This window comes from Nipponia nippon, unplaced genomic scaffold, assembly GCF_047370975.1.
Source record: "Nipponia nippon isolate SJK-2023a ecotype South Korea unplaced genomic scaffold, ASM4737097v1 scaffold_8, whole genome shotgun sequence".
NCBI lineage: Eukaryota > Metazoa > Chordata > Aves > Pelecaniformes > Threskiornithidae > Nipponia > Nipponia nippon.
The window spans coordinates 27,841,337-27,860,037 of NW_028262402.1; the positions used below are offsets into that span (position 1 = coordinate 27,841,337).

At 41.7% G+C, this 18,701-nt stretch overlaps 1 protein-coding gene across 2 annotated transcripts in view; it reads right to left on the reverse strand.

The window, feature by feature from the left end:
* Positions 1 to 18,366, reverse strand: part of SYK (spleen associated tyrosine kinase) — a 58,656-nt gene extending 40,290 nt beyond the window's left edge. For both annotated transcript variants that reach the window (XM_087742503.1, XM_087742502.1), the window contains exon 1: positions 18,160 to 18,366. The gene's annotated coding sequence lies outside the window, so the exon portion shown is untranslated. The remainder of the gene's footprint in view (positions 1 to 18,159) is intronic.
* Between the last annotated feature and the right edge of the window lie 335 nt (positions 18,367 to 18,701).

Below are 18,701 nucleotides of genomic sequence, written 5' to 3' on the forward strand. Positions count from 1 at the left end.
GTTATCAAGCACTGGACCGGGCTGCCCAGGGAAGTGGTTAAGTCCCCACCCCTGGAGGTATTTAAAAGAAGGGTAGATGTGGTGCTTAGGGACATGGTTTAGTGGTGGACTTGGCAGTGCTAGGTTTACAGTTGGACTCCATGATCTCAAGGGTCTTTTCCAACCTAAATGTTTCTAGGATCCTGTGATTTTATTAATCTGAAGGTCATTACCAATATGGAGGCTTTGAATGCTATAATTCCTGTTTCCTTCATTCCTACTTAATTATTTCCCTCAGACACCCCCATGTCACCATGTCATTCTTTTTTACTCCACTCTGCAGCACAGATACTGCTGGTTAGGAGATGAACATACATCATCCCACCTCCAGCAAAGGGCTCCTTGAAGGCAGGCTCCAAGTCTTCAATCTCACTTTAAGGAAAGGTGGAAGAAAACAGATTTTCTGCTAGGTTTTCAGTAAGGAAAGAGCTTAAATGATGTTCCACCACAATCAAAACAAAAGAACAATTGCTATAATTTCTATTCTATGTGATTCTTTGTGGTCCTCAGCAGCAGAGACAGCTGGGACACAGAGGACACAGCTGCCAAATGTTAATCCTGAGACTGCAGGAGGTTTCCATTGGGATATTGGTGTGGAGGTTAGCCTGGACACAGACACACTGGATGTATGGATGGATGAATGATCCACACTGGCTCTTCACCACCACTGTACAGCTAACTTGGAGAAAAGGCCAAAATAATCCCAGACAATTCTCATGCCAAGAATGGTACTGCACTGCAGTACCTGTTCAAAACACCTCAGTAATGTTGCAGTGAACAAAATTAAAACAAACAAAAAAATGCCACCACACTCTTTATCTGTGGGAATTTATTTTCATGGAAGTATTTTCTCCATACCTTTTGTTTCAGACTTAAAAAAATGGTAGGACCTTCATGTCTAAAAAGGATAAAGAACATTAGAATGAAATTACGAGCTAGTAAAATAAAAATGGGGTGGGTGGGGAAACTCACATTCCCTGGCTACAGAAGATCCTGATGCAATGGCTACTGAAATTAAAATTCACTTTGACTTTGATGTGTTTCAGATAAGTGTATTCCTCAGAGTATTGTTTAGTCTCAGATGAGTCTCAGTATTTACTATACACCCTTCAGGATGGGTTACCCAGACACAAGTTCTCTTTGGTGGTCTGCTTTTTGTGCAATCTGTAATGCCAAGTTTTTCCACTACTGACAATTCAGCATATTTATGAGTATTAAAACAAACACTGAAAAAACTCATATATATCCATTAAGAAGTCACACACAAAACAGAAGTGATAGGTATGCACAGCAATAGGACCAACAGCCTCTGAGTAAAATCCCTCTACTCTTTCTAAAAGATGTACCAAACCACTCTCCAAAGGGGGAGCATGTATAGGCATACCAAGTTAAATTGAACTACTCATCTCAGATACAGAAAGCAGAGAAAGTGGTACATCAGGACGTTCACTGGGGTTTAAATGTTGACCTGGAAATCTAAATGCTCAAAAAACTAGACAGTGATGAGCTTCATGCTGCTGTTCTGGCAGTGCTGTTGCTGCCAAACTATTAGATTTGAAAATAGTTCAAGTATAACTACAAAAGGTGTAGCCACACCTTTGGGGTCACCTCTGGATAGACAGCAGTAAGGTTGACGCTGGAATCCTCCCAGTCAGAACTGAGATACAGCGTGTTCACAGAGGTTCCTCACCTGTACACTCATCCTTCAGACTGTGGGACTGGAACTGGACCTTGTTACTTCTTGCTGGAGCTTCAGTTTTACTGACCTTCAACTGTCTGACCTGCTAACACATTATGGTGTTGGCATGGACTCTCTTACTATCCACTGGCTGCAGTTCTACACACGGTTCTTCAATTTCCTCTAAAGCCCATTATGATACATTTTATGCTAGAAGGGAGTAATCTGTTACCCTGAACAGTCAGGCTCCACTCTGCAAGTGAAAGGGTATTAGTTTTGACAAATTCAGTCTTTATATGCTCCTTTCTAGAAGATGAGTTACAGATTTTATGTCTAGATTCAATAGTTAGCTTTGTTAATGCAATTTGAGTTTGTGGATTTGAGTCAGAACTTCAGTCTTAACTAAAACGAGGCACTCAGAAATGCCACCGTTGTACACAGGTATAGCACTGCTGAAATAAAAGACACAAATTTAACTGCTCCTAAGGATCTTTCTTTTAAGGGCTGTTTGCTTCTCATTGAGCAACCTAGTTTTCTTTTACTTTTTTTTAAAGTTGTATTTAAACATGGCAAAGGAATAGAAATAAAAGATTAAAAAAAAAAAAGAGTTTAATTAAAATTCCCCAAAGATATTGGCTGCTGTAGAAGCCATTGAGATGAATTCTGTATAGTTATTTAAAGACATAGATTGGGTTCTGTCCTCCTCTTCATATTCTTCGACATAAAAACAAACTCCTTCATCCTGAAAAAGTATCAGCCCTGTTGGCAAATGTGCAAAGCACGGTGAGTGGCTCAGCACCATGTCAACACAGGGGTAGAAACATTGGGCAAGCAGTTCAACCATTCTTCGCTGATCAGCTACACTGCTCCATCGGACCCATTTTTTAGAAGCAGACACTGTCTAAAAGCTTGCAAAAAAAGGAAAAACTATTTTGCCTTCCAATCCTCTTTTCCTTTTCATCTTTAACTACCACTAATGAATAGCCTGCAAATCTCTCCTTGAAACAGCAAATTGCTCTGTGGACAAGGCCTAGTTTCCTATGAAACCATGCACTACAGCCTCCAAACGATAAGCCAGCCTCCTCCTATTAGACTTGCACTTGCTCCATCTTCCAAAATTCTCACAAGCACCAACTCAAGTACCCTCAGCTTCATCCTCATCCATTAACTACTGATAGCAGGGAAACAACATGCTGCAGCTATTTATTTACTGTTTGCAGGCTTAGAAAAACGGGCACATGTTGAGCTCATGCTTTCATGCAATGGAGGTACTGTGTTGGCTTGTTCTCCTCCAGGCACTTTTATTTATTCCCATAAATGATTGATCAGACTATCCAAGAGACCCTGTCCTCTGAGAAATTAGGCCAAATGTGAAAAGCTGTCAGGGAGAGCCTGACAGGATGGTGACCGCATGAGCCAGTTTCTTTAGAAAACCAGGCAAAAATAGTTGAAATAAGATCTAGCAGTTCACAGCAAATTCAGAATTTTCTCACGTACAAGAAATACCACAAAGGCCAAAGTTTTTGCCTGTCCCAGCAGGACAATGGCACAGAAACAGCAGATATGGTGGAGTCTTGAGCGGACATCTTGGATTCCTTATTGATACTATGACCTCTGTTAGCAGCAGTCATGGGCAATACCCTCCACAATCTCCAGTTTGTGAAGAGACTTCATTCCAGCGCAGATAATGACTTGGCTGCAGCAACCTGCATAGCTGCAGGATGAAATTGCCTATGATATCCCAGAATTGCCCAGAATGTTTGTTCAAAAAGTCATCGTTCTTTGGTATCAGTCACAATAAAACATTAAAATATATCTCCTCTTTAAGGTGCTGAATGCTCTGAGCTAAGGGCATCATAAAGACTTCTTATAATTCTGAGATGAAGTCTGTGAGCAATAATGCACTTTTGGCACGACACACCCCTCTGTAAGGAGACTAGAGTTTCCCTGACAGAAGCTTTGACCAACACATTGAATGAAAGAACAGTAAAAAGGGCTATTCCAGGTGCAAGACTGGTTTGTTTGACTTTGCTTATCATACCTACAAAATGACCTCCCAAAACACAAGAAGAAACAAATATAAGTACAGTCACCTCAGCTACTAGGAGTCTATCAACATGTTCTGTGTGCTTCTCACCTGGGCCAAAACGTGCGAGAAGTAACACTTTCTATGTTTAGTCATGCTGCTTATGCCTTAAGTTAGAGTTATTCACATCTCATCGTAGTGAGAACAAATGTAAGTGTCATCTCTGGATTCCTCCCTTCACCTGGCTGCTGTAGGCATCTATCTGATGGTACCCGAGAGGACAGAAACTCTCTTTTAGGCATGCTGCATGCCCATTTCTAAGACCTAGAGTACAGGCAAATGTTTTATTGTCTTAAAAATAACCAGTAAGAGGCTTTTGTTTTATGATGATCTTGAGATACAGTGTTCACTACAAAGCTGCTCTGTTCAACTGGCATTTGTTGAAGGCTCATTTGGAGTTCGAGTTCATACAGACCACGAAGTCCATGAACACTAGCCAGCTCATACGGAGGTGACTTAATCCTTCCACTCCCTACAAAAGTTAAACCAAAACTGTACAGACTTCCACAGAGAGCAAATATTTATGTATAAAACTAAACAGGCAACAAATACAGATAAAATTTTAAGATCTTTGCAGAGTATTATGACTTCTCACAAAAAGGCAAGGCTACAGCCCATCAGTGACCTCCTTAATGAAAATATATGTCATTATATGTCATATATAAAATTACCATATGCTACTCCTGTAAAATATCAATTAAAAGTTTGTAATTAAATTATGAAAAATATCAAGGCAATATTTTGGGAGGAATACTAGAAACTTCCACTGTCAATGTTCACTATTAGTCTACTCTAGCTGGGTAAGCACTGCATGGTTTCATCTGCTGACTGTTCTCACTCTGCTACTTCAACTTAAAAGTTTTACTTGGAATGGGACAAATTCAGTAGTCTAAGTTTATGAAAATTTCCTTCTACAGAAATCTGCATTTCACAGATCAGTCAGAACAACTCTCACATCTGATTCTATTTTCTCATAATCCTATGAGTTTTTAGTCAAGATGTTGGCTAAAGGTTAATTTTCTTCACTTTTTTAAAACACTGTATCTACACTACGCCTAATGCCTTCCTGTCGTGGGTACATTTAAAAATGTTGTTCCTTTTTGCCAGTTTATAGTTTCTAAAACAAAGAGGAAAAAAAAATCCATTGGTTGCAGTTTAGATGAAATGGCTGTGGCAGTGGTGAGGGACTACCTCCTAATTCTTCAGAACATAAAATGGAGAAGTTCAAAGCTCAAATAAATAAGAAGGCCTGATATAAAAAGCTTATAAAATATGGAGAAGATATCTCAATTATCACTGAAAGAACAGCAGCAGGATCCTTATGATCGCTTAGATTTCACAAGCTATTTATTTATAACTGTTTCAGACAACAAAGGTCTGATTTAATTTTGCAAAACACGTTAATGTTGATGGATTTAAGGCAAGGTTTCTCCACCATGTCTGATTTATGAAGAATATTCAGTGTGTAGCAACGTTAGGAAGTATTTGATCTGATGTAGTGTCCTATGGACATGCAAGGAGCCAAATATACACACAAAGCATTAGATAACAATTAAAAACTTCTTATCTATTTTGGAACAATTTCTCAGTTTGAGATGGGTGTTCTCTTGCTGGACTTTCAAAATCTTGCCGTCCTTTTGGGAGTTTAATACCCTTCTAAGATCAGTAATAGAGTAGAAGAAAAAGTATTTGGATTCACACTTTTCTCCTCCTCTAAATTCCTCCAGGGAACAAACCATGCCGAGCTTGTCAAGTCAGCGCAGTTACAAACGTGAGGCTGTAAGATGGAGATTAAGTCCCCAGAGGGCTGAATGTAAGGCTTTAGCCTTGAGAGGGCTAAAGGAAGTGCGGCTGGTTACCTTAGAGATGCGCTTGAGCGTAACAGTAAAAGAAGGTCTAAAGTGCAACTCTCCCCGTAGCCATTGAATTTGACTTTTAAGGAAGCTACAAATACAAGCAAATATCATGGTTATCTTACATGAAAGAAAAAAAATATTATGCAAATACATAGGAAAATTAGGTACCCACTTCCCCTCAGGTAACTTCCTCATCAATGCTGCAGACAGTGGGTACTCCAGACGTAACGCAAGAGTTCAGTATCTCACACACTTCATGCATGCGGGGAAGCAGAATATTCTTACAAAACAGAGGAGCAAAACTCAGAAAAACTCACCTGGGAAGCATTAGAAAGAATCTCTGCTAACCATACTGCTACCATAGGCTTGCTTCTCTTTCATCTCTTATATTTAGACAAGGATAAAGGTAAAATAATTGTTTTACTGAAAGGTTTGCATGGAAGCGTACACAGTGCTATTGAGGTACTGATCTCCACTCTAACATAAAAAATTATTAATAGGAGTATGAATATTTCTACAAAGACCAAACAGGAATCTGGAAGGAGACTTAGGGACAGTTGATTGATTAGCTTACTCATCCAACTATTTAATGAGTAAAAGGATGAAGTGTGACAAAAGACCAAAAGCCATGTAGTAGTGAAGCAGGGTTCTGAATAAGCTCTTTATCTGAACAGCTATTGTTTTCCTTTCCTTTGTTTTTCAAAGTAGTAGTCTGTGAGCAATGTATGAAAGAAGTAAAGTTTAAAGCAAAGCAAAGCTTTAACGCAAAAGACAAAAGAAAGGCTTATTAGCGCAGAATGATGAAAATATGCTGACTGAAACAATTTGTTCTAGCACAGGGTGATATTTTAAGCACGCAACTTGGAACTTCAACAGTTCTCTGGTCACACACAGAAAAAATATTAGAACAACGTGAATATGTATTTTTTTCTAATATTCTTGTTTAATTAGGATTCTTGTAATCAAGATGTGTGCCCCTGCGAACAGCACTACAATTTTTCATTCTAACATTCTTTTCCACATTTGCACCTTACGTAACACACCTAAAAGCTGAAAGGAATGAAGTGTGCATAGAATTAGAAATATACATTTGATGGTGACTTCATGTGGTATATTAAATATTTCAGTACTTTCAGGGTTTAGTATAATCTTAATAGTATACTCCAAACTGATGTAAATTCTGACATAATTACCATCAAGGTATTATAAACCCATTGTGATTGCCTCACATTGAAAGCAGATATTTACATTTTTATAGTATTTTAACAAATAAAATAGATTTAAACAATTGTTCTGTTCTCATTTCTTCACCTTTAAAATCACCTTCCAGTCTGTCTAGGCAGCTGAATGGCGGTCTTAATTTGATTCATCAGGTTACCTTTAAATGTCTTCTTTACCTCCCTGCATAAACATGAAGATTTAATTTCTATCCAGACCTTAGGAGAGGAATTTTTATGAGAAAATTATGCAGAAATAAAGGAAGAACACAGTAAATGTTTAAACGTAAGTCGTTAGGGAAGGGAAGGAAATGAAGCAGAATGCCATTTTCTCAAGTCATTCAAACAAACTAGAGTTTGATTGGGACACTAGGGTGAACTTGTTGACCTACTGAAAAAAATCTGAAATGCCACTTTATTCAACCAGTAACACCGATGATTTTTACAGCTTTTGTAGACAGTGACATCTCCAAAGAACGTCCCATTCATCATACTGAAAGAGGTGTGCGTAATACTGTCTCAAAGGGGAAAGTGATGTACATGGGATCGCCAACATGGCTCTTTCACTACGCTGACCTTCCTCAGGGAATTGCCCTGGCTGTGTACTGATGCCTAAGGCCGTATGTCTCAGCCCCACCTACTGCGCCTCTAACCAGCTTACAGCCTATGGCAACCTTTCCATCACTCATGCTTGGGCCTCCTTCTCCATGTGCTTCCTCCAACTTCTCCATGAGGAGTTCTCTTCATGCCATCAAATGCCTGTCTCTGATTTCTGCATCCTTTTACTGACGATCTAAGCATTACGCTGCACTGTTTTTTTCCCCGCACTTCACACTCTACAACATGCCTTCTTTCATCTTCGAAGGCTTTCCTGTTGTTCCACACACACTCCTGGGCAATGCTGACAGATATATAAAGCGTATCGGTTAATTTTTAAGCAAATTTCACTTTTACTGTTTCTTCAGCATTGGTCTCTCTCTTTGCACTTTTATCAGACATACCTGTCTTGGGTGCCAAGTCCCACATTTTGCTTTGTAGCCATTCAGTTTCAGAAGCACTTTCTTTCTTTCAGATATTTCTGATTTCTTGCAATGCTTTTAGGATAACTACAGTGTTCCTCCTAGGGTTTTTAAACACTGAGATGTATTCTTTAACAGAACTGTAGCTTAATTAAAGTCTTTCTGGGAACAAATAGGGGATGTTGTAGCTTTAAGCCCAGAAGACTCTTCTGCTGGGGAGTTCACAGCCTGGATCTAATAACACCATCAGAGACCTGTGGGATTGTCCAGTCTGTGGCAGGTTTTGTGTGTTCTCATGATTCTGAAAGTTAGTGGCCTTGCTAGCAGCTTTCTCAGTTTAAGAGAAAACAATGTTTGCCCTTGTTCATGTAAATCCTCATCATTCTGGCCACATAAACCTGCCTGCTGAACAGGTGGTATTGGTGCTTCATCTACCAGGTTTAGGGAAAACACCATTTATCTCCCCTCTTGTGTCAAAGACTTATTCATCCAAAGAACTGAAGAAAAATCACTAACACTCCTAAAATTATGATTAGCTTCAAAAAATTGTGACTTTAGAAATATTTTTCTTTGGATTTGCTTTCCAGAGTCATTTTTATCTGTACTGAAGACAGTTAGATAGATCCAAACTCCACTGAAACATGCCAGAAATGCCCTCATTTATTCTAAATTGCATCTGACATTCTGATATCATCAGACTACTCCAGGAACTCTAGCTATTGAAATATCTTCTGAGGAAATACTACTTGACTTGGCAACACTATTACTGCCCTATCATAAGGCAAACAGATGCTTAGAAAAAGCACCACAGCGTTCGTATGTTATTCAGGGGTTTCCTATATAAGCTTCTGTACTGAGGTCATGGAGGGGCATTGATGACTAAAAAAACATTCTCCACTGATGCTAGGAATCTATTGTCTCTCTTCCACACCACCTTCCTTTTGGGACTCTCCTGTCTTTGATAACCTTTTCACATGTCATAGTTTTCCTCTAAAAAGGTTTTTCTGCTTTGATCTTTTAAAAAGCTCAGAATGCTACTGGGGGAAAAAAAAAAAAAAAAAGCCGCCAGGCATTTATGGATTATAATTATTCTTTCCCTGGCAGTAGAAACTACGACTTTCACATATACTTAAGAAAAACAGAAAAAAAAAAAAAAAAAAAAAATGTTTTGGCTTTTTTTTTTCCCTTTAGAAAACAAAACCAAAAACAAACACAAACCCCACCAACACAAAAATATCAACACTTCCTTCCACGTCCTTGCCATGCTCTACTAGTCATTCCCGTGCGTCCTCTTCCAGGGAACTCTTACACTATCACAAATGCAACCATTGCCTCTGGCTAAATATGTGTCCTGTCAAAGCAAGCATTTCTGCCTTAAAACAGATGGAATCTTTTGTATGGAAGCCTGCTCCCTTTTGGGCAAAGTACTTTACTGTGATCGGTACCCATTAAACCACCACACAAAAAGTGGAACCATTGGGGATGAGCTAACATCCGAAGGAAAGCATTCAAGATACTCCAGGCAGACCCTTCTCTAATCTCCCGTTTTCCCACTGTGACAAGGTGTGAGCAAACTTCTTTGGGCACAGACAGACCTTCACCAACACCAGCCGTGGGCTCTGCAGTGACTACGGAAGGGTACAGGGACAACTGTTTCTTCCCAATGCTGACAAAAAAAAGTCTGGGTTGGGGTGCAGTTACAAAAGTCTTTCCCAGGGAACCCAAAACTACCTCTGAATACTTCATGAACTACTGAGCTGAGTTACATAATATATAAAGTTCCTCTCTTGTTTTGTTTCAAGTTTAGTGCCTTTCCAGAAATACAGTAAAAAGTAAAACTCCTCTATGTACCACAGAGGCTACTACAGCTGCGCAGAGCGAGCTGTGAAATGAACTTAGAAAGTCAGTGAAAACATGTGAAAAGCAAAACAAAAATATTAGCAACCTACTTGCAAGGAGAATCACTAAAAATAGATGGAACTGCCCACCCAATGGCGTGGATATTTTCGGGTTCAAAGATACAGTGACATTAAGTATGTCAGCATAGCCTGTTTCCAGGTGGAATATACTATTTTTACAGAAGATTTTTTACAGAGACGGCTATGACAAAACTGTTATGGACAAGACACATCAAACTATCACTAAACTTTCACAAAAAATTACTCCAAAATCTTTTTTTCAAGGTTCCCTACTGTCAATTGTTTTTCACAACTCAGAAAGAAGTTGCCAGAAGAAGCAGATCTAACAGAATGTTGTACCAACAACAATGTTGAACCGAAACGTTCCTCATTTTCCAGGACAGCAAAACCTGGAATATATGCCCAATTTCCAAACACGCACAAAAAAAGAAAACTTCAGCCCTGAGCACAGAGCTCGCGATACTGTGGATTTTTATTACCATGAGAACCGAGAAAGACTGGCTTCATTCAGAAGAAGCAGGCCCCAAGTGTGGATACGTGCACAATCCATAACTTTGTTTTTCATTCCTTGTGGTATTTTTAGAAAAATCTCTGGTAAACAAGACATCTGTCAGAACTAAAGCATCATCAGTTCTAGAAGTAAGTCACTACAATCAAACAGAAGATGGAAGAAAAGTAATACCTCCTTCTTGAAAATAAAAGATATCCCAGCAGCAATTGGACATTATTATAGCAGTCTCAAAGTTTGAAAGCCAACACAGGACTAAAAAAAAATGCCACATGTTTCATTCAAAATTTGGGATAAACACCACTCTGGTTTTACTAGTGGGCAGACCCAAAAGATATGTTTGCTTTTGGGTTCCAATAAGTATCTTCATTTAACTTTTTTTTAAACTAGTTGTTTAGTTGTCGCAGGCTGACATTTCCAAAGCTATTACGAGGGTATGAACTCCCCTCCTTTGTGCAGCTGTGTCTGTCTGTACTTAATTCCCCGGTGTAGAGGCTACAAATGTAGATAACAATCTCAGTTCCACAGCCATGAATATTAGCAATCGTGTATTGTTAAGTGAACAACAAACCAAGAACATTTAGATCCCGTTATACTTCACTCATTTCTCTGAAATGAATTGCTGTATCCCTAGGATTGCTAAAACCTGTTGCTGAATGGATGCCTCAATGGACTGGCCTCGTGGTGAGTTAGAGTAGCAAAATTAGGCAGGTTCCTCTTTCAGACCAAGGCTGTCTGTCACCTGAAACAGTCTGAAGTATCCCGCTTTATACAAAGTAAAGAAATTATTCCAGGAACAAAAATAACTTAGAATCATAGAATCATAGAGTCATAGAATCATTAAGGTTGGAAAAGACCCTTAAGATCATCGAGTCCAACCATTAACCGAGCACTGCCAGGGCCACCACTAAACCATGTCCCTAAGCATCACATCTACATGTCTTCTCAGTATCTCCAGGAATGGGGACTCAACCACTTCCCTGGGCAGCCTGTGCCAGTGCCTGACTACCATTTCAGTCAAGAAATGTTTCCTAATATCTAACCTAAACCTCCCCTGGTGCAACTTAAGGCCATTCCCTCTAGTCCTTTCGCTTATTACTTGGGAGAAGAGACCGACCCCCACCTCGCTACAACCTCCTTTCAGGTAGTTGTAGAGAGCAATAAGGTCTCCCCTCAGCCTCCTTTTCTCCAGGCTAAACAACCCCAACTCCCTCAGCCGCTCCTCAGAAGACCTGTGCTCTAGACCCTTCACCAGCTTCATTGCCCTCCACTGGACACGCTCCAGCACCTCGATGTCCTTCTTGTAGTGAGGGGCCCAAAACTGAACACAGTATTCGAGCTGTGGCCTCACCAGTGCCGAGTACAGGGGCACTATCACCTCCCTGGTCCTGCTGGCCACACTATTCCTGATACAAGCCAGGATGCTATTGGCCTTCTTGGCCACCTGAACACACTGCTGGCTTATGTTCAGGCGGCTGTCAACCAACACCCCCAACTTGCTTGTCATACTCCTAGAATAGGCAAGTTTCTACAAAACTGATCAAGACTTCTCAGTGCCACTTTCTAGAGTCTATAAAAGCTGTGCCACATTACTTTATTCTTTGAAAAGCTCCTAGTAGGAGGATATAGCAAGGTTCATGTTCTGCTATAGAGGCACTGTAACTGACAATGGCTCATCTCTTGCTGGCAATTACACTCAGGAACAGTTCACACCCACAGAGTCATGGAAGAAAGAACAAGCACTTTTATTTTATTTTTTTGAATTGAAGATGTGGTACTAGCTCACACAGCCAGACTGCCAACATTAAGGGTCAGTTTCTTAAAATCTATTTAACAGTTTTCTAGTTAGGAGCCAGATCAAAGGCAGGCTTCTCTCCAAAGACAGTACCCTCCAGCAATGGAGCCAGCTCTTCCTGACTAGCTTTTGTGAGGACACATACATTAGAAAGGCAGACTGCATAGCAAAAAAGCTCCTCATACCAATTAGCACATCAGTGAGTCTGTGGTCCAGAAGACTAAGTCTGCGTCCTCTCCCCATACCACCCTGTATCCTCAGAACAAGCAGCACAGCTAAAGCTGACTTCTCATTGCTATAAAGAGTGGATCAAACAGTCTCTTAGCAGACAGGAATCCCTTCAAGCCAGCAAACGACCACGTGGATTAACTGTAACCTCACTTCTCATGTAAAACAAGAGAATGTTCCAGAAAGGCTATGCAGAGAGAAGCATGAGTCTTCTCCTCCCCTCCCACAGAGGAAGCCTATTTGCAGCACCTGGACCAGTGAAATACTCTTGACAAGGCCCGTTTATCACTCTGGGCAGAGAGAGGATGCACCTGGCCTCAGCGCGTTCTGGGCCAACAGGCAGTATTTCCCTAGCTCTTGCATGACAAACTGCCAGGCTGGAAAAAAATAGCTTGTAGTCAGGCTTCTTTTCTCACGTTGTGCCATTCCCTGCACAGCATCAATGGTTACATTACTAAACGGTCCAGTGGTAATTGTCGCTACAGATAGTTGCTACACCAGGATACCGAAAAGCTGCCTCGATTTGATGAAACTTGTCCCTTGGGAGTCAGAGGCAGCTGCATTTCACGCAGCATCACTCCCTCAACACACCACTGCTTCCAAGTGAACACAGCTCTGCATCCTTGTATCCACTGGATGAAGACTGTCACACAGTCATTCACCTCACCTGAGGCAGCATGATGTTTCTCACCAACTGCACGTGATAACTGAGGACAGCGTAGTCACTGAAAGCTTCCCTCAATGCCCGCTTCAATTCTGGGGTGTCCTGCTGCGTGCACGACCAGAACTGTTCAGAGCAGCGCTCTTCCTCTTGATACTCATTTTAGATAAGTCATCATTCTCAGAAACTTACAAGATGGTCCACTGATTCAAAAGATAGCTAATCCTATTATCTGATTTATAAAAATAATCCTCACTTAAACATCCTGCTTACTTTACTAACTTTTGAGCAAAATACTGTGCAATTCATATGTATCCTTTGAAATGCAGCAGTGAAATCTAACACTTTACGTCCAAGATGACTATATTAATGCTGCTTCCTTTACTTACACTCCCCATATTTCAGATATTGGAGATTTTTACCTTGCCAAAATCTTGGTTTTGTTGTTTGTGCATAGAGTGAACTTGTTTTCTTGATCCAAGTTATCAAACTTGGGCTGAGTTTCCCAGAGCAGGAATTTATCCATAAACATCTGCTTAGTACGCTTACTAGCTTCCTTTTCTATGTTCCCTCCAAACAAAATGACGAAAAGGATTTTTCAGTTTAAGTTTTCCTGTAATGTATTTTAAAAGAGTTGGGGTGGGGGTGTGGGGCAGGAGGGGTGGAATTGTCTTTATAGCAGGTTTCTAACCCCAGTTTTCCAATCTAGATCAAGAAATCAACTTTTTGGGTAACCCAACAAAAAATCAAGAAAACTAGTTTCTAAAAAACATTAAGACATTGTTTTAAACTGATCTTAATTACTCTGAAATTTGTAGAGCCGATTTTGAAATTGGCACTAGAATTTTTAAAAGCAGAACTATACACTCAGTTGTCAGCAGCAGCACACATTTTAACATTTTGGCTCTAGCATCCCACAGACGCTCCGCTACACTGGCTTTAACTAAGAGACAGTATACTGGCTTCTACATGTTCTAGAGGCTGTGGTCTCAAAAGTTTTGTGTTTTTTTCCTTTTCTCACTTACCTATTTTATCCAAACAGGGGAAAAAAAATAAAAGAAAGACCATCCCAGAGGGTAGGGATAGGCTGTGGCTGATGTATTTGATGATGACCCCTGGTTCTTTCACACATTTTACTGAAACTGTTGCTTAAGATAAGGATTTTTAAGTATTTAAAAAAAAAAAGGCTCTGTTATTATGTTAAAATATTTAGGCAATTGTAAGCCTATTTTGTTGGTACATATTCTACTCTAACACTTCCTGCCTGTGTTTTCTCTAGCTACCTCCAGCCACAACTGTGATTCCTGCCAATTTCAACTCCATCCCCAGCCTAGGAGTTGCCGCACGGATTTACATGGCTGGATTTACATACTAGAGTGCCACAAGTCCTACTTCTTTACAAAAGCTTTCTGCACCTCACATCTTACCTCTACTGAGCATCAGTGCTGAAAGATTCCTTGCATTGCCTCCTTGCATTTTGAAAGGAAGAGAAGTTGCTGGAAATATTGTCCATTCAGGACACCTGGCATCCCATATCTGTTCTGCAGAACACTGTCCCAAAGCAAATTAGGACAAAGTTGGAGAAAATGCAGGGTAGTCCTAGCTGGTCAAACTAATACATTCCAACATCAGCTAGTTAAAAAATGAGTGATAGTGAAACCGCACAAACTATCTGTATCATACTCCTGTACACTGGTTATTTAGGTTCTAATACTTGTTAATTTTTTATTAGTTGTTCTGGTACCTGGTACAAAGGGAAGGCTTGCAGCATTTTGCATATACTGAAGTCTCCTTAGAGCATTAGGATCCCTGCGAGTTCAAAAATATTTTTCCCCTTTCTTTCCTTTTTACAACAACCATGTTTAGAGAAGTGGCCATTTAGTCATTGTATGTAGAGGGACAGGAAGTTATGACCTGATTTTAACTTTAGAACGTAAAGACAAACTACAAAATTTTATTTTATTTCTTTGAGGCAGGTGATATTTTCTGTCAAACATTATGAATATTTATCAATTATCCTTTCCTACAGCAAATCCTGGAATCGTTTCTGTTGATGCAGGAGCATACAGGCTCCTTCACACTTCTTGCACTTGCAATGCTGCTGTTTCCCCATCACCCTGACAAGCAATGCAGAAGTCAGTGGCAAAAGGTTTTCTTCTGCTTAATTGTATACCTCCATATTACCCTGTGTCACAAAATTAAAAGCTAGACAACATCAACTATGTAACTTTGCTGCTGAAACCTTAAACTAAAGGAGGCAAATGCAAATACTAACCAACAACTTTGTGATCAAATAATTTTTACTATGCTCAAAGTAAGTATTAGCATTGTGTATTGTACTATCTTCTACTGCACACAAGAGCAGGGAATCATCCTGCAAAGCCCAGGGCTTCTTTTTCTCACAAGAGCGATGAAAGGGCTTAAATTAAACTGCAGAAATTAATAATGTTTCGCTGTAAAAGTGGTGCAAATATTAGGAATGTTTCCCTGTAAAAGTCTTTCTAGAAATGCCAGCTGAGACACAGAGTGAGCTATCATCACTTCCTCCCTCAAGATTTTCTTGTCAAATGCAAGCAAAACTACTGTTAAAATTGGATTACGAAACTGTTTCCCTGTAATAAAATGCTATTTTTTTCCTAAATTAGAAATTAAGAAGCTGATCCTGCAAATCCTTGAAAGGTGAGAATTTTTCCTTCTTATGACTGAACCTCACTACTCACACTCACAAATGCCTGCAAGACCATCTTCAGCTTTTAAACAGGTACCTTGAATGGTACAAGTATCCCTGGAAGTATTCAAAAAACGCGTGGACATGGTTTAGAGGTGGACCAGGCAGTTAGGTTAACAGGTTGGACTCGATGATCTTAGAGGTCCTTTCCAACCTTAACGATTCTATGATTCTATGAAGTACTCTTGCCCCAGTGGAGTAACTCATTTAAGCACGTGTTTACCTTTAAGTAAAAAAGAAGTAACTTTAAATAACTCATCGGAACGATCTTCCTGTAACTATTACTCACATTTGAAGATAAGTGTTGTATTCCTTGTAATTATGATACAAAAATAGACAAGTTCCCCTTTTCAGCTGTGTTATTCTGGATCTAAACACAGGCAACCGAAAGCAGATCCTGGCTCAGCCTGTCTAATGTGCACACAACAGATCTCAAGGCACTGATCCAGAAGTCTATAAAGCTGGAAAAAGGATGACACTACCTAGTATCTTCAGTGGATTCAGATACAAACACAGTTTCTTACAGTCACAATATTCAAACCAGCAATGACAACAGACTCGTTGCTTTCTGCTAAATCCTGCATATTGGAAAAGCATTAGGAAGGAAAAAAGAAGTGTAATTTGCAAAAATAATTATGATTGTGAGATCATGACCTCTGAACACAACATACATTTCAGAAGTGAATTCTCCCACTTCCAATGCCTCTGGTATAACAGATCCAAAAGAAAGAACGGGAGACCAAGGAAATGCCCCTACATGATTTTTTTTTTTTTGCATCAGTATCTTCAAAGGTGCTTAAATTCAGTTTACAATTTTAGCATTGGTCTTCTAAACTGTTATTTTGTGCTCCACATAACCCGCTAGCTGCTGCTAAAAATAAATTTCGGTTTTTGTCTTCCTGCGACTTCAGATCAAATTCTGCTCTTGTATCAGAATCACAAGAACATGCAAATGGGAGAGCTGCACAGTTCACCTTTACATTGACAGAGTTTTGTAACAGTAGCGAAACCAGAACACTTCAACCACATTTCTCTGGGCATTTTGCAGTTATTTCAAGTGAACGTGAAAACTGAAGTAATTATTTACTTTTATCTATTTCAGCCATTTTTGAGCATTGTAACTGATTCCAAGCCCTTTAGTTCAAACTATTTTGTCTTCACCACACTATACTCCTTCTCCCCCACAGGATAACTGTCAGAATATAAAGAACATTCAAACTTCCTTATTTGTCTGTTCATCGCTGAATGCTCAACACAGGGATAAAAAAAAAAAAAAAAAAAAAAAAAAAAAGTCACAGTTCCTCTAAGTGGACCGCTTCAGTGTACTCTACGCTGCTACAGTTGATGGCCTCCAAGCCTGTAAAAATACACAGCTTTGCATGCTGATACTAGCTCTGTACCGGATGGCTGTGCCCGTGGATTAGGCTGCAGATTCAACCCAAGGGCTCAGGAGATCTAAGCCTCTGTGGATAAAAAGAGCACGAAAGAAGCCTAACAGAAAAGAACATTTAAAAAAAAAAAAATTAATTCCTTTACAAGGAATAATTGTGTTTTAAAATGGAAGTACTGTACAATATAGCATGTAATTTGGCCAGACTGGGACGCCACTTGCCACTCTTCTACCAGAGTCAGTGGTGCCTAACAAAAGTACTGCTCATCTTTCTCCAAAATAACATCACTTCAAACTACTCTGGCCACCTACAGCACAAAGTTTATGCAGTACAGTGCTAAAGTAGAAAATTGACTAATGCTGGCGAAAACACATGAAATGAAGAGCAATGACCCTGGCGTCAGGCTCGTAGCATTCAACCACTTTCAGCACTTCTAGTAGTAGACTACAGTTGTTTTCTTGGAAACAAAATAGGGAAGTTTGATATGAAAGAAACGCATTTTTAAAGACGTTTTGTCAGGCATCAGATCTTCGATGTAAGAAGCCCTACACTTTGTTTAAAACCTACCACCACAACGTATCAAGACATAATTAATATATTTTTTTGTATTCAAGTTCTAGATTGAAGTTCTTCAAACGCTGGGCTCAGAAACGCTGTAGCAGAGGCAGGTTTCACGCTGGCTTCCCGGCCGGTGCGTTTCCAGCCGGCCGCTCCCTCCCCGAGGCGGCGCCGCCGCCTCGCTGCCGCCCCTCAGGCGGCTCCGGCGGCCCGGCGCCCCTTCCCCCTGCCCGCCGCTCAGCTCCGCAGCGCTCCGGGCCGCCGGCGACCCAGCGGCCCCGGCCGGCTCTTCTTTCGGCCGGTCCCCCCGCACTCCCCGACACCCGCGGACCCCGCGGGAGCCGGCAGCAGCGCCGCCCGCCCCACCCGGCCCCGGCCCCGCCGCCGCCCGGCGCAGCGCTGGCGGGAAAGGGGCGGTGGCGGCGGGCCGGCCGCCGGCGGGGCCCCGGTGCTGTCGGCCCGGCGTCGCTACTCACCGCTCCCTGCGGGTCCTCCGGCCCCGCGCCGCCGCCGCCTCCTCCTCCTCCTCCCGCCGCCCGGCGGCTCCTGCCGCTGCCGCCGGGAGAGAGCCGGCAGGGAGGCAGCCCTCGGGCGGGCGGCTCCGCCGAGCCGAGCCGAGCCGTGCCGCGCCGCGCCGGGGTACAGCCGGGAGCGGAGCTGGACCCGCGCTTAGCGCCGCGGGTGCCGCCGCTTCCTCGTTTTCTCTCGCAGCCGCGGCCACTTCCTCAACGGGGTGTCGGCACGCACTCCCTCCTCCCCAGCGGGCGCAGCCGCCGTGCCCCCGGCCCCCTCTTTCGGGCGGCGGCCCCGGCGGGAGGGCGCCCGGCCCCGGCGGGGGGGCACGGCGCGGCACGGCCCGGCCCGCCGCAGCCTCCCGGCCCCTCCGGGTTTGCTTCTCCCGCGGGCGAGGAAGCATCTGTCTGCTCCGGACCCCGCGGCACTGGGGCTGCCCGGGACCCTGTGAGGCGGGTCCCCTTGGTGCCGCCTGATGTGGCTGTCCTTGGGACCCCATGATGTG